This window comes from Schistocerca cancellata, chromosome 11 (assembly GCF_023864275.1).
Source record: "Schistocerca cancellata isolate TAMUIC-IGC-003103 chromosome 11, iqSchCanc2.1, whole genome shotgun sequence".
In the NCBI taxonomy this organism is placed as follows: Eukaryota; Metazoa; Arthropoda; class Insecta; order Orthoptera; family Acrididae; genus Schistocerca; species Schistocerca cancellata.
Genome location: NC_064636.1, coordinates 164,279,387 through 164,294,626, shown reverse-complemented (window position 1 = coordinate 164,294,626; position 15,240 = coordinate 164,279,387). Strand labels below are relative to the sequence as shown.

The window sequence follows — 15,240 nt, the reverse complement described above, 5'->3', positions numbered from 1 at the left end:
TATCTTTGGTTGCCTATGCAATGGTGACAATCTACAATAACTATTACAATGACTTCCAGTGAAGATTACAGAAATTTCTCGTCCTGTTCGACATCAAGAAATATGAAGCCTCAAACCATTACTGCGGTAACAATATTTAAATTGAAAGGAATTAAATCTCTGTGGTAGTGTTTACATGGCAATACACTGTCAATGTAGAATTCTAATACGCCATCACATTTGGTACATCTACATTAGGTGATATAACAGTAGGCAGATCTATGCAAAAAATAACTGTAGCTTCTTAGCATATTGGTATGTCCGTTTCTTCATGTTTTTCCAACTATTCAGTAACATAGAAGTAGTACATTATTAAAAATAAAGTGAGCAGTTGCGTAAGACTTTATTTCAAAGATAAATATGGATACATAAATTCAGATCCACCCTTAACACAAATAGCTGATGCTTCCCACTACAGTACTTTGGACACAGTGAAGTCAGTCAGTCTGCCTCAGGCACCAAGCGGCTGGGTTCCTAGTCAGTTGCCACTCTCCGACACGTTTGAGGCCGGGCGAGAAGTCACTGCGGACGGTTCGTATTGCTGCAGTGGCCAGAGTGACCGCACCATTTCCCGTCTCCACACTGGCCGTACCGCTAACCACTGTTCACATGAGAAAAACTTCAATTAACATTTTATTTCTTGCCTTACATACTCTCATTTGGATTTATTGTTATTTACATGCAGCTGAGGTAAATAGTAGAGAATCTGATAATGTCAAATTTGTTCCCACGTTTACTGATGTATCACTACATATGTTGTGAGAAAATTGTGAGATACCTGTTTAAATGTAACGTCTGCATCAAATCTTTAAGTCCTCTAATAGTGTGACCGTAATAACAGTAACTATGAAAGTTAATTTAAAAATGCTGTAACTGAGAAGGAAACAGACACAATAGTGCAGGTTGAAATGGCTAATGGCTTTGCTCAGGCAGCAATTATGAAGATTGCAAGAAAAAATTTTAATAGAGTAGGAAACAAAGAAATGGCTAGCAAAGGAGGGGAAAAGTATATCTCATTGTCATACTTTGCGTCTGTGTCAGATAGGATAGCAGTTGTCTTCTGCAAATATGTCATTACAGTGGAATTTCAAATGGATAATAAACTGGGTCAGTGCTGTGACATAGCTTACAACCAATACTGAATAAATTCTGTAACGCAAGTACCTGTAAGATTTTCTGCAGTTCATGTGAGAAATATTACATTGGGTAAACTGGAAGGGAGTTTCAAATTAGATTTTGTGAATATGAATATGCAAGTAATTGAAGTGTGTTGGGATTTCATTTAAAGGAGAGCCAACATCAGCTTAAAAAAAAATACTGAAGGTGACATACAAATTTAGCATTTTGGTTGTGAAGTTACATTACTGATAATTTTAAAAGAAATAAATATATACACACCTAATCACGTAGACGAATATTAGAGAATCGTCTTTCGTAAGTTTTGCATATTAACATGGGCAACAATGTAGGAAACGACATAGTCCTACTTATTGTAAAGAAGACACGTCAAGTTGCAGACAGGCATAGCTGGAAGACACTTACATATAGGTTTCGGCCACAGCCTTCATCAGTAAAAACACACACGCACACCTCGTGCACACGACCACCAACTCCTCCATCTTGGGCCAGAATGCCATTCTGGCCAGGATGCTGAAGTTGGCGGTCTTTCACTTATAACAGCTGTGTCTGAAAGCTACATGTAAGTGTCTGTCTTTTTAGTAAGTAGCAATCTGTCTTTCCCTACATTATTGATATTCCTATCTGGAGTTTCCATTGCACATAACAGTTTTTCCATGAAATCTGTATTGTTATATTGTATTTTACTGTTTACTTCATTGCACAATTGTGTTGGTAAAAATGAAATAATTTTAATCACCTTCACTTATTTAAAAATAATTATTTTAATTAACTTTGCATCAGATGTTATACTCTCCACTGCAATTATGAACAAATCATCTAATGTGGATCCATATGACACTGCCATTAATGGAATGTCTTTTACTGTTACACTGTATTTTACAGCTGACCTTTGTGCACGTGAGTACTGATGCAACTTTTATTATTTTACATTATTATTTCTGTTGCACAATAAAGTCTGCATTACGGATTCATTAGCGGTTCCTCGACAATGCAACTGTAGTCGGCTCCTGTTAGGTCAACTCTTTGTAGTTGATAACACGTTTTGCTCGACCTTTGCATCGACATTATTCAGCGTCCTTGGCAATGCTCGAAAAGAACTTAAATGGTAAGTATTTGTGTTCTTCCAAAAATGAATACAATTAATTTCATTTGACGTTTACATAATCTCTTTTCTTTGATTACACTGTACTGTATGATATCATCATTTGCACTCTTCTATTATTTGTCACCAGGTCATGTGATGACGGGCTACGTCCAAAACGTCTAGTGATCACAAAATAAAAAATTCAATACCGTCTGGACCACTATTACTTATGCAACTTACCAGCATTTTTAAATTCACCTGCATCGTGAATAGTCTGTGCATGGAAAAACAAACAGCACTCAAACAAACAGACCAACAGAGAAAGCCCCAAATAAAGTAAGTTAGGAGACACGTGCATACACACACACACACACACACACACACACACACACACACACACACACACACACACACTTTTTACAATCACATTTTATCACTAAATTAGAATGAACACATTTTTAATCTCTCTCTCACACACACACACACACACACACACACACACACACACCACACACACACTTTTTACAATCACATTTTATCACCAAATTAGAATGAACACATTTTTAATACAGGCATTAACTTTTTTTTGTAAATGTTCTATGCTATTTGTTAACAGAACAGCACAGCTCCCTGATACAAATTATGTGATGTAAGTTTGACAGGAAAAGACACGTAAATTACACAGAGAACTTTAGTTTCAGTGTTCTTGTGGCCACCCAGATGCATACTGTCAGAAAGTTTATACTATTCTGCATAGAAACTTGTACCACCGAGACAAGATACGTGCGGCACTTGTCGAACTGTCCACAAACTTGCAGCACTGGGCAGGCCGATACCTGCTCTCTGGAAGATTTGACTGCAGTGCTACGGAACCTCTGCCTACACAGCTTGGGTCCGTGAGAAGGAATGTCGCAATTCGTTCACCGCTCCTCACTCGGCAATTCGTACAGACACTCGAATCATTATCAATGTGTAAATCACAATTAGGTGTACAATATTATTTACAAATGTAGAAGATGTAGACTGAGCATTAACTTGATGCAAATGTTAATAAGCCTCATTAATAAGGGAAGGGTTCACACACTAGTAAAATGCAACACACTCCAGAAAGCTGCCATACTTGCACTAGCTGCAGTCAATCCTCATATAAATTCAGATCAAACACAAAAATAGGTATTAGTTACACACTTATTCTTCGTATATATAAATATGTGACATCACTAAAATTAAACAAGGCTCTGAGGTGTGATTGAATCGTATACAGAATTTGCAAATGAATTAGTTATTCTTCCAAATTGTACAGGAGGAGCTAGATAGGATGAGGAGGGAGAAGGGGGTTGGGGAATGGGAGCTGGCTGTTGGCAAGAGATCTGCTAGGAGGAGGAGATTTTCAGATAGTTTTACTATTGGTGTTTGTAATAGATTTGACCAACTGTCAGAGTCTAGTGGAGAGGAATCTCTAGTAGCTGTAGATGTAGGAAGTATGCAGCAGACCTCGGCAGTTCCGGTGGCTAGGACAGTTGCAAAGTCGGAGAGGAAGAAGAAGGTTCTGCTGTTAAGTAGTTCTCATGGTAGAGGTGTAGGCCAGCAGTTGCAGGAAGTGCTGGGGAGTCAGTACCAGGTCACCAGCATTGTGAAGCCTAATGCAGGGTTGGCTCAGGTGACTTAACATAGGGGGGGGGGGGGGGGGGGGGGGGGGGGGGTTATGTAGGGATTTTACAAAAGAGGATCAGGTAGTGATTGTGGGTGGGGCTGGTAATAGTATTGATAGGGATGGGGAGTATAACATAGATGGTGACCTGGAAAAGATAGCCACTCAGACTGGCAATACGAATGTGCATTTCGTGGAACCATTTCAGCGTCACGATCGACCTCGTCTTAATACAGCCGTCAGGCGTAATAATGTGAGACTCGGGGGTGCGCTGATGACAGAAAGCACAGGTCACATTTCAGTGGTGTCGGTGGAGTCTATCGGCAGGACGGGTTTCACTAGACACGGCCTGCACCTCGACAGGTATGGGAAGGGGAGGTTGGCAAAGCTTATAGGTGACAGCATAGGTGGGGTTGGTGGGATCACTCATGGGAAAATTCCTGCAGTAGTGAGTGTTAGAGCTGCACCTTTATTAGATTGAAGTCCGCTGATAGGTATTCCTGCTTAAGGGAAGTCTCTCTTAACAAGGGAATCACTTTTGACAAAGCTCAGGTAGCTGAGTAATGAGGGAATTAGTATATTTCATCAAAATATACAAGGTATTAGAGATAAAGTTAGTGAACTGCTTATAGATGTTGACTCTGAAATTATTGGTATATCTGAACACTTCTTAAATAAGGAGATAATTCAGAGGCTTCCTTTACCAGGATACAGGTTGGCTGGCAGCTTTTCTAGGAGCTCTTTGCAGTGTGGGGGAGTAGCCGTGTATGTGAAAAACGGTATCCCATTTGAGTCAATTGATGTTTCAAAGTACTGCACTGAAAAGGTGTTTGAATGTTGTGCAGGTGTGGTTAAATTTAGTGGAGCTAAACTTCTTACTGTTGTTATTTATAGATCCCCAGACTCCGATTTCACACAATTTTTGCTAAAGCTAGAGGAGGTTCTTGGTTCACTTTATAGGAAATACAAAAAGTTAGTTATACGTGGTGACTTCAATATTAATTGTATAAGTGATTGTGCAAGGAAGAGGATGCTGGTAGACCACCTTAATTCATATAATCTTATGCAAACCGTATTCTTTCCAACGAGAGTGCAAGGGAACAGTAGAACAACCGTAGACAATATTTTTGTTCATTCGTCATTACTAGAAGGGCATTCTGTTAGCAAAATGGTGAATGGCCTTTCAGATCATGATGCCCAAATTTTAAGTCTAAAAGATTTTTGTGCTGCAACGCAGGTTAAATATAGTTACCAACTTTTTAGGAAAGCTGATCCAGTTGCTGTAGAGACTTTTGTAAACCTTATCACTGAACAAGAGTTGCAAGATGTTTATAGTGCTGATACAGTAGACGATAAATATAATGCTTTCCTCAAGACTTTTCTCGTGCTCTTTGAAAGTTGCTTTCCGTTAGAACGTTCAAAACAGGGTACTAGCACAAACAGGCAGCCTGGGTGGCTGACTAAAGGTATAAGAATATCTTGTAGAACAAAGTGGCAATTATATCAAAACGTTAGAAACAGTCACAATCTAAATGCAGTAGCCCATTACAAACAGTATTGTAAGGTGCTTAAAAATGTTATTAGGAAGGCCAAAAGTATGTGGTATGCAGATAGAATAGCTAAGTCTCAGGATAAAATTAAAACCATATGGTCAGTCGTAAAGGAAGTTACTGGTCTGCAGAGACAGGTCGAGGATATAGAATCAGTGCGTAGTGGGAATGTCCGTGTTACTGATAAGTCGCATATATGTACAGTATTTAATAATCACTTTCTGATATAGCAGGTGAACTAAATAGAAACCTAGTCCCAACAGGGAATCATATAGTGCTCGTGGAAAAAAGTGTTCCGAGACTGTTACCTGAAATGCTCCTCCATGATACTGACAAGAGGGAGATTGAGTTAATAATTAAATCACTAAAGACCAAGAACTCTCATTGATATGACGGGGTATCTAGCAGAATACTGAAGTATTGTTCCATGTATGTTAGCCAAGTACTTAGCCATATCTGTAACTTTTCCTTTAGGAGTGGTCGGTTTCCTGACCGATTAAAGTACTCTGTAGTGAAGCCACTTTATAAAAAGGGAGACAGGGATAATGTTGATAATTTTAGACCTATTTCTATGCCATCGGTGTTTGCTAAAGTTATCGAGAGGGTTGTATATACAAGGTTACTGCAGCATTTAAATTCACATAATTTGCTGTCAAATGTTCAGTTTGGTTTTAGAAGTGGCTTAACAACTGAAAATGCTATAGTCTCTTTTCTCTATGAGGTTTTGGACGGATTAAATAAAAGGTTGCGAACGTTAGGTGTTTTCTTTGATTTAATGAAGGCTTTTGACTGTGTTGACCACAAAATATTACTGCAGAAGTTGGAGCTTTATGGAGTCAGGGGAGTAGCTTACAATTGGTTCGCCTCTTACTTTAAGAACAGAAAGCAGAAGGTAATTATCCGCAATATTGAGAGTGGTAATGATGTTCAGTCCCAATGGGGCACTTTTAAGTGGGGCGTTCCCCAAGGGTCGGTGCTGGGGCCACTGCTGTTTCTTATTTATATAAATAATAAGCCTTCTAGTATTACAGGTGATTCAAAAATATTTCTGTTTGCTGATGACACCAGCTTGGCAGTGAAGGATCTTGTGTGTAATATCGAAACATTATCAAATAATGTAGTTCATGAAATAAGTTCGTGGCTTGTGGAAAATAATTTGATGCTAAATCACAGTAAGGCTCAGTTTTTACAGTTTCTAACTCACAATTCAACAAGAACTGATATTTAATCAGACAGAATGGGCATGTTATAAGCGAGACGGAACAGTTCAAGTTCCTAGGCGTACGGATAGATAATAAGCTGTTGTGGAAAGCCCATGTTCAGGATCTTGTTCAGAAACTAAATGCTGCTTTATTTACCATTAGAACAGTATCTGAAATAAGTGACACTTCAACACAAAAAGTAGTCTTCTTCGCATATTTTCATACGCTTATGTCGTATGGTATTATTTTTTGGGGTAATTCTTCTGATTCAAAAAGGGTATTTTTGGCTCAAAAACGGGCTGTTCGAGCTATGTGTGGTGTAAGTTCGAGAACCTCTTGTCAACCCCTATTCAATGGTCTGGGAATTCTGACATTACCTTCACATTATATATTTTCGTTAATGTCGTTTGCTGTTAGCAATATTAGCTTATTCCCAAGAGTTAGCAGCTTTCACTCAGTTAATACTAGGCAGAAATCAAATCTGCATGTGGAATGCACTTCCTTGACTCTTGTGCAGAAAGGAGTGCAGTATTCTGCTGCATCCATTTTCAATAAGCTACCACAAGAAATCAAATCTTAGCAGTAGCCTAAACTCTTTTAAGTCTAAACTGAAGAGTTTCCTCATGGCTCACTACTCCTATTCTGTCGAGGAGCTCCTGGAAGAGCTAAAAAATTAAGCAAATTCCAGTGTTACATTCTTGATTTCTTTATTTAAACTAATGATGTGTCGCCTGAATATGTTTCTTATATTTCATTTTATCTGTTTCTGCAATCGTGTTATAATTTCATGTATTGACTCGTTCCACGACCATGGAGACTTCTCCTTAATGTGGTCCCATGGAACAATAAATAAATAAATAACAGAGTTTGGCAACAATCTCCTGTGAGTATACAGAAACTAACTCAATTAAACTTTGGAATTTTCCTATAAGAATTAGTGATGCAAATCTTTCTGTGCCCTCGTAGTCTATAAATGAGCTAGAATTAAATGACAGGAAGACAATTTCTACTTACACAATATCCTGTTTTAGTCCAAAACTGTTTTGCAGTTTATTATTTGTTTGAAGTACGCCTCTGACAGTGTGCGGCAGTTGGAGTTTATCGGCAGAAGTGCCTACGTCGCAGCAGGTGTGCAAAGAGCTACCGACACTGCACAGAGTACCGAGGAGGACTTCAGAGCTACCACCACGAGGGATTTCTGTCAATGTAAAAATAAACAATGAAAATAAAGAAAAATCTACATAAAAGCACTTAACATTCAGCTGGGGCCTAGTATCCATTTAAGATACAAGCTTACACTTGATCGTCAAACAAAACTTTATTGCTAATTGATCCTCATGGAAATCATTTTTAACAACAATTTAAGATCACCGATATCGAAAAGTAGGTTTGGCATCCAAACCCTTTCACTTTAAATGATCAGAAACGTGAAATTGTGGACATCCAGACACTGAGAAAAAGAAGCCCAACCGCAATCAGTTGACCTCAAAAATATCTCTGTGTAGCAATCCAAAGGGATATAAAATGGAACAATCACACTGGCCCAGTCGCAAGTAAAACAAGTGGCACATTTTGGTTCATTGGCGGAATAGTGGGAAAATGCAGCCCATCTACAAAGGAGACTGCCTAAAATCACTTGTGCCTGATCTTGGTCCATTTTCACAAAATGGAGAAATCACAACAGCTGTCGAACCAATAATGCTTTATTCTTTACGGCCAACTTCACAATAATATAATTCCACCTTCTGGCATACACTGTAACAGGGGAAACACTATGTTATAATAACCCCAATTCAAAAATAAACACATAAGAGGAAACTGGTGACTCGAAATTACTCACATAAAAGCACAGACTGTTCTGGTGTAACCACAAGCACCAAAACGAAGGGTAAGAACGCAAGACCAGAGTAGGCAGTGAAACGATGTCGGCCGACGGTGCGCGGAATACGACCACACGACAGGAGCGCCCTTGAGACGAAGTGAATGTAAGTGCCGCTCCTGCCTGCCTCGGCACTCTTATCGGCCCAGTATATGGACATTAGCAAACAGGATTTGCAGAGCAGTATTAGTGACGTGTGTCAACTTGCAGGAACATTGCGTACAGAAGGACTGAATTATATTGCACGTCACCCCTCGCCTGCGACAAAATTTTCTACATTCAAGTTAAGTATTGTAAATTCTGCATTATAGAAATAAAACTAGTAATGTTATTTTTTTGAATTGTTGCATCGTATTCTGAGAACTCGGAATCCCTTAGGCACCCTATACGAGACGAGTGGGCAAGACCCGACATAGATGAACTAAGGAAACTCCAGATCGGAGTATCAACAATATACGGAAAAGGATAGCTAACTGCTCACCGTAAGGATAAAACACTAATTTGCAGAAAGGCACAATGAAAAGCATTCCAGTCCGAGCTACTGGAGATAGCAGTCACATGGACGTAAGGTGTGTTTGGATGCTCTAAACACTAGAGAGGAAGGGAACCTGTACATATAGCTATAAAACCAAAGCTGTGTAACCAATTTAAAAGAAAATAATCAGACCAATTAATAACACAGTTAAAACAGAAAATTCTCCAAACAGACAAAACACCGAAACAAACTTAAGCGGTAACTTTAAGTATGTCATAATCAGCTAAAATACTTCTGTAGCACAAATCTCTATGTTCATTAATAGTTTCAAGAGGGTGAGAATGAAGACTTTTTAAAATTTCTCTCTCTTTAAGAACATTCAGTATACAACTTTTTTTACCTCCAGTGTGCAAGATTACCAAATTATCATTAACCTATTGTAGCTCACACCAATTGTCAATCAAATGCACGACCTGGAATTACCGACATCTTTACGTTTGTTTAAATCTCGTAAGAGCGTCTCTTTGTATCTGACCAATGTAGCTACTATTACACACCTATCCTGCATTACCATCAACACAATATACAGCAGTGTTAGGAAACGGATCCTTCTTGTACAGGTCATAACACTGCACATTAAACTTAGGTTTGGTGTGGGCAATGGCAGGTTAGGCCTAAGCTGTTTTAGTTTCCCTGTTAAAAATGGGTCGTGACTTGTTAACGTCTACCTGACTGCCTCGATCCAAAGCTTTCAGTATGTCAGGTGAAAAATGTGCCAGATCCGTTTTCTCCACGATGTTTCTTTCAGAATTATGATGATCGGCACGGAAAAGGTCATTCTGTTCAAGATGTGTCAATGTTGAGCTCACAGTACGTTCTAAGCATCTACAACAAATCGATGTCTGGGAAATTGGATGGTAGTTTTGTCTATCACTTCTACCATCCTTCTTGAAGATGGGTGTTACTTGTGCCTTCTTCCAACTTCTGAGAAAAGTTTCTCGTTTGAGGGATTTGCGACAGATTACAGTTTAAGGACTGACTCCAGCCACAAATTCAGTATACAATCTAATGGGATTTTTCAGTTTTAACCATTTCAGCTGTTTCTCAATCCAATAATGCTAATACTGATTTCGCACATTTTCAGTGGTACAAGAATTAAATTGAGGCAATTATCCTGGAGTTTCCTTTGTTAAAGGAACATTTGGAAACAGAATTAAGCATTTCAGCTTTCACTTTGCTACCCTCAATTTCAGTTCCTGTCTCACTCTCTAGGGACTGGACACTAACTGCAGCGCCACTAATAGCCCTTGCGTATGCCCAGAATTGCTTTGGATTTTATGAAAAATCATTTGACAACATTCTGGTACAATATCTTAGTCATTTAAAGCTTCGTGCATCACTCTCCTGACAGTAAAATGTGTTTCATTCATTATCTCTTTACCTATAGTCCTATGCTTTGTTTCACACCTATTATGCAGTAGTCTGTTTCTTTAGTGACTGTGCACCACGGAGGATCCCCTCCCCCCACCATTATGAATTGTTCTACAGGGTACATATCTATCCAGAGCATGATCAATTATTCTTTTTAACATGAGCCAGAGAACCTCTACATGCTCCTGCCCTGTGCTGATAGTTTCACGTTCCTCACCAAGATACAACACTACTGATTCTTTTTATCTAGCTTACTGAACATATATCTCTTTCTACTTACTTTTGTTGTCCTTCGTACTTTGCTAATCGTCGTTGCTACAACTCGATCACAGTCACTGATACCAGTTTCAATGTGGACATCCTCAAAGAGGTCAGGTCTATTTTTTGCCATTAGATACAATATATTTCCATCATTAGTGGGGTTCCAAACTACCTGTTATGGATAGTTTTCATAGAAGGCATTTAGTAATGTTTCAGATGATGGCTACTACTACAAAAATTATAATTTTCGATTGTTGGATAATTGAAGTCTCCACCAATAATTACAGTGTGATTGGGGAACTTATTTACAAGTTAACTGAAGGGTTCTCTAAAGTTCTCAGTTACATTAGGAGAAAAATATGTTGGCAATAGAAGGATCCAATTTTTTATGCCCACCCCTAATGTTGAGTCTTGCCCAAGCAATCTCTCAATCTCTCGTGCATCCCTAAACATCACGAGTCAATCCAATCTAAAGGTAACAAATCTAGCAGTACGCTGTGACGCCATCCTTTACTCTGACCTGATGGGCTTTACAAACACTAAAGAATGGTCACACAAGTTTTCTGTAAGTGGTGTCCTTTGTAACTGAAATGCACTTTCCTAATACTCTCCCAATAAACTGCCGTCAACTATTCGTCTTCTCTACAACTGTCCATATTTTCACGAGTAATTGGGAAGTATTAATTGCGTTCCTCTCACAAGTACAGAAAAGCCTGCAGCTCCAATTGATGAAACCTTTCCCGATTCGGCCCATTGAAAGTTTGGTGTGTAGAACTGGTAATTCTTAATTTATTCTTTATATATCTAAAAAGAAAGATGATGAGACTTACCAAACAAAAGTGCTGGCAGGTCGATAGACACACAAACAAACACAAACATACACACAAAATTCTAGCTTTCGCAACCAACGGTTGCCTCGTCAGGAAAGAGGGAAGAAGAGGGAAAGACGAAAGGATTTGGGTTTTAAGGGAGAGGGTAAGGAGTCATTCCAATCCCGGGAGCGGAAAGACTTACCTTAGGGGGAAAAAAGGACAGGGATGCGCGCGCGCGTGGTGGTGGGAGGGTGCATGGGACAGGTTTTACACCGGGGGCGGTTACAGGGGTAGGAGCCAGAGGGTAGGGAAGGTGGTTTGGGGATTTCATAGGGATGAACTAAGAGGTTACGAAGCTTACAGGGGTAGGAGCCAGAGGGTAGGGAAGGTGGTTTGGGGATTTCATAGGGATGAACTAAGAGGTTACGAAGCTTAGTTCATCCCTATGAAATCCCCAAACCACCTTCCCTACCCTCTGGCTCCTACCCCTGTAACCGCCCCCGGTGTAAAACCTGTCCCATGCACCCTCCCACCACCACCTATTCCAGTCCTGTAACCCGGAAGGTTTACACGATCAAAGGCAGAGCCACGTGTGAAAGCACCCACGTGATTTACCAACTGACCTGCCTACACTGTGAAGCGTTCTATGTGGGAATGACCAGCAACAAACTGTCCATTCGCATGAACAGACACAGGCAGACAGTGTTTGATGGCAATGAGGATCACCCTGTGGCTAAACACGCCTCTGTGCACGGCCAGCATATCTCGGCACAGTGTTACACCGTCCGGGTTATCTGGATACTTCCCACTGACACCAACCTATCCGAACTCCGGAGATGCGAACTTGCCCTTCAGTATATCCTCTCTTCTCGTTATCCGCCAGACCTCAACCTCCGCTAATTTCAAGTTGCCGCCACTCATACCTCACCTCTCATTCGACAACGTCTTTGCCTCTGCACTTCCGCCTCGACTGACATCTCTGACGAAACGCTTTGCCTTTACAAATGTCTGCTTGTGTCTGTGTATGTGCGGTTGGATATGGGTGTGTGTGTGCGCGCGAGTGTATACCTGTCCTTTTTCCCCCCTAAGGTAAGTCTTTCCGCTCCCGGGATTGGAATGACTCCCTACCCTCTCCCTTAAAACCAAAATCCTATTGTCTTTCCCTCTCCTTCCCTCTTTCCTGACGAGGCAACCGTTGGTTGCGAAAGCTAGAATTTTGTGTGTATGTTTGTGTGTCTATCGACCTGCCAGCGCTTTTGTTTGGCAAGTCTCATCATCTTTCTTTTTAGATATATTTTTCCCACGTGGAAAGAGAGAGAGAGAGAGAGAGAGAGAGAGAGAGAGAGAGAGAGAGAGAGAGAGAGAGACCCCCCCATGAACCATGGACCTTGCCGTTGGTGGGGAGGCTTGCGTGCCTCAGCGATACAGATAGCCGTACCGTAGGTACAACCACAACGGAGGGGTATCTGTTGAGAGGCCAGACGAACGTGTGGTTCCTGAAGAGGGGCAGCAGCCTTTTCAGTAGTTGCAGGGGCAACAGTCTGGATGATTGACTGATCTGGCCTTGTAATAATAACCAAAACGGCCTTGCTGTGCTGGTACTGCGAACGGCTGAAAGCAAGGGGAAACTACGGCCCTAATTTTTCCCGAGGGCATGCAGCTTTACTGTATGATTAAATGATGATGGCGTCTTCTTGGGTAAAATATTCCGGAGGTAAAATAGTCCCCCATTCGGATCTCCGGGCGGGGACTACTCAAGAGGATGTCATTATCAGGAGAAAGAAAACTGGCGTTCTACGGATCGGAGCGTGGAATGTCAGATCCCTTAATCGGGCAGGTAGGTTAGAAAATTTAAAAAGGGAAATGGATAGGTTAAAGTTAGATATAGTGGGAATTAGTGAAGTTCGGTGGCAGGAGGAACAAGACTTCTGGTCAGGTGGCTACAGGGTTATAAACACAAAGTCAAATAGGGGTAATGCAGGAGTAGGTTTAATAATGAATAGGAAAATAGGAATGCGGGTAAGCTACTACAAACAGCACAGTGAACGCATTATTGTGGCCAAGATAGATATGAAGCCCACACCTACTACAGTAGTACAAGTTTATATGCCAACTAGCTCTGCAGATGACGAAGAAATTGAAGAAATGTATGATGAAATAAAAGAAATTATTCAGATAGTGAAGGGAGACGAAAATTTAATAGTCATGGGTGACTGGAATTCGAGTGTAGGAAAAGGGAGAGAAGGAAACGTAGTAGGTGAATATGGATTGGGGCTAAGAAATGAAAGAGGAAGCCGCCTGGTTGAATTTTGCACAGAGCACAACTTAATCATAGCTAACACTTGGTTTAAGAATCATGATAGAAGGTTGTATACATGGAATAACCCTGGAGATACTAAAAGGTATCAGATAGATTATATAATGGTAAGACAGAGATTTAGGAACCAGGTTTTAAATTGTAAGACATTTCCAGGGGCAGATGTGGACTCTGACCACAATCTATTGGTTATGACCTGTAGATTAAAACTGAAGAAACTGCAAAAAGGTAGGAATTTAAGGAGATGGGACCTGGATAAACTGAAAGAACCAGAGGTTGTACAGAGTTTCAGGGAGAGCATGAGGGAACAATTGACAGGAATGGGGGAAAGAAATACAGTAGAAGAAGAATGGGTAGCTTTGAGGGATGAAGTAGTGAAGGCAGCAGAGGATCAAGTAGGTAAAAAGAAGAGGGCTAGTAGAAATCCTTGGGTAACAAAAGAAATATTAAATTTAATTGATGAAAGGAGAAAATATAAAAATGCAGTAAATGTAGCAGGCAAAAAGGAATACAAACGTCTCAAAAATGAGATCGACAGGAAGTGCAGAACGGCTAAGCAGGGATGGCAGAGGACAAATGTAAGGATGTAGAGGCTTATCTCACTAAGGGTAAGATAGATACTGCCTACAGGAAAATTAAAGAGACCTCTGGAGATAAGAGAACCACTTGTATGAACATCAAGAGCTCAGATGGAAACCCAGTTCTAAGCAAAGAAGGGAAAGCAGAAAGGTGGAAGGAGTATATAGAGGGTCTATACAAGGGCGATGTATTTGAGGACAATATTTTGGAAATGGAAGAGGATGTAGATGAAGATGAAACGGGAGATACGATACTGCGTGAAGAGTTTGACAGAGCACTGAAAGACCTGAGTCGAAACAAGGCCCCCGGAGTAGACAACATTCCAGTAGAACTACTGACGGCCTTGGGAGAGCCAGTCATGACAAAACTCTACCATCTGGTGAGCAAGATGTATGAAACAGGCGAAATACCCTCAGACTTCAAGAAGAATATAATAATTCCAATCCCAAAGAAAGCAGGTGTTGACAGATGTGAAAATTACCGAACAATCAGTTTAATAAGCCACAGCTGCATAACACTAACACGAATTCTTTACAGACGAATGGAAAAACTAGTAGAAGCCGACCTCGGGGAAGATCAGTTTGGATTCCGTAGAAATACTGGAACACGTGAGGCAATACTGACCTTACGACTTATCTTAGAAGAAAGATTAAGAAAAGGCAAACCTACGTTTCTAGCATTTGTAGTCTTAGAGAACGCTTTTGACAATGTTGACTGGAATACTCTCTTTCAAATTCTAAAGGTGGCAGGGGTAAAATACAGGGAGCGAAAGGCTATTTACAATTTGTACAGAAACCAGATGGCTGTTATTAAGAGTCGA

The 15,240-nt window shown here is 40.4% G+C and overlaps 1 long non-coding RNA gene across 2 annotated transcripts in view; it reads right to left on the bottom strand.

The window, feature by feature from the left end:
* Nucleotides 1-363: 363 nt before the first annotated feature.
* The window catches only part of LOC126108607 (uncharacterized), a 78,132-nt gene continuing 63,255 nt past the window's right edge, over nucleotides 364-15,240 (bottom strand). For both annotated transcript variants that reach the window (XR_007523566.1, XR_007523564.1), the window contains 2 exons: nucleotides 7,681-7,864; nucleotides 364-640 (listed from right to left, as the gene is read on the bottom strand). This is a non-coding gene — a long non-coding RNA (uncharacterized LOC126108607). The remainder of the gene's footprint in view (nucleotides 641-7,680; nucleotides 7,865-15,240) is intronic.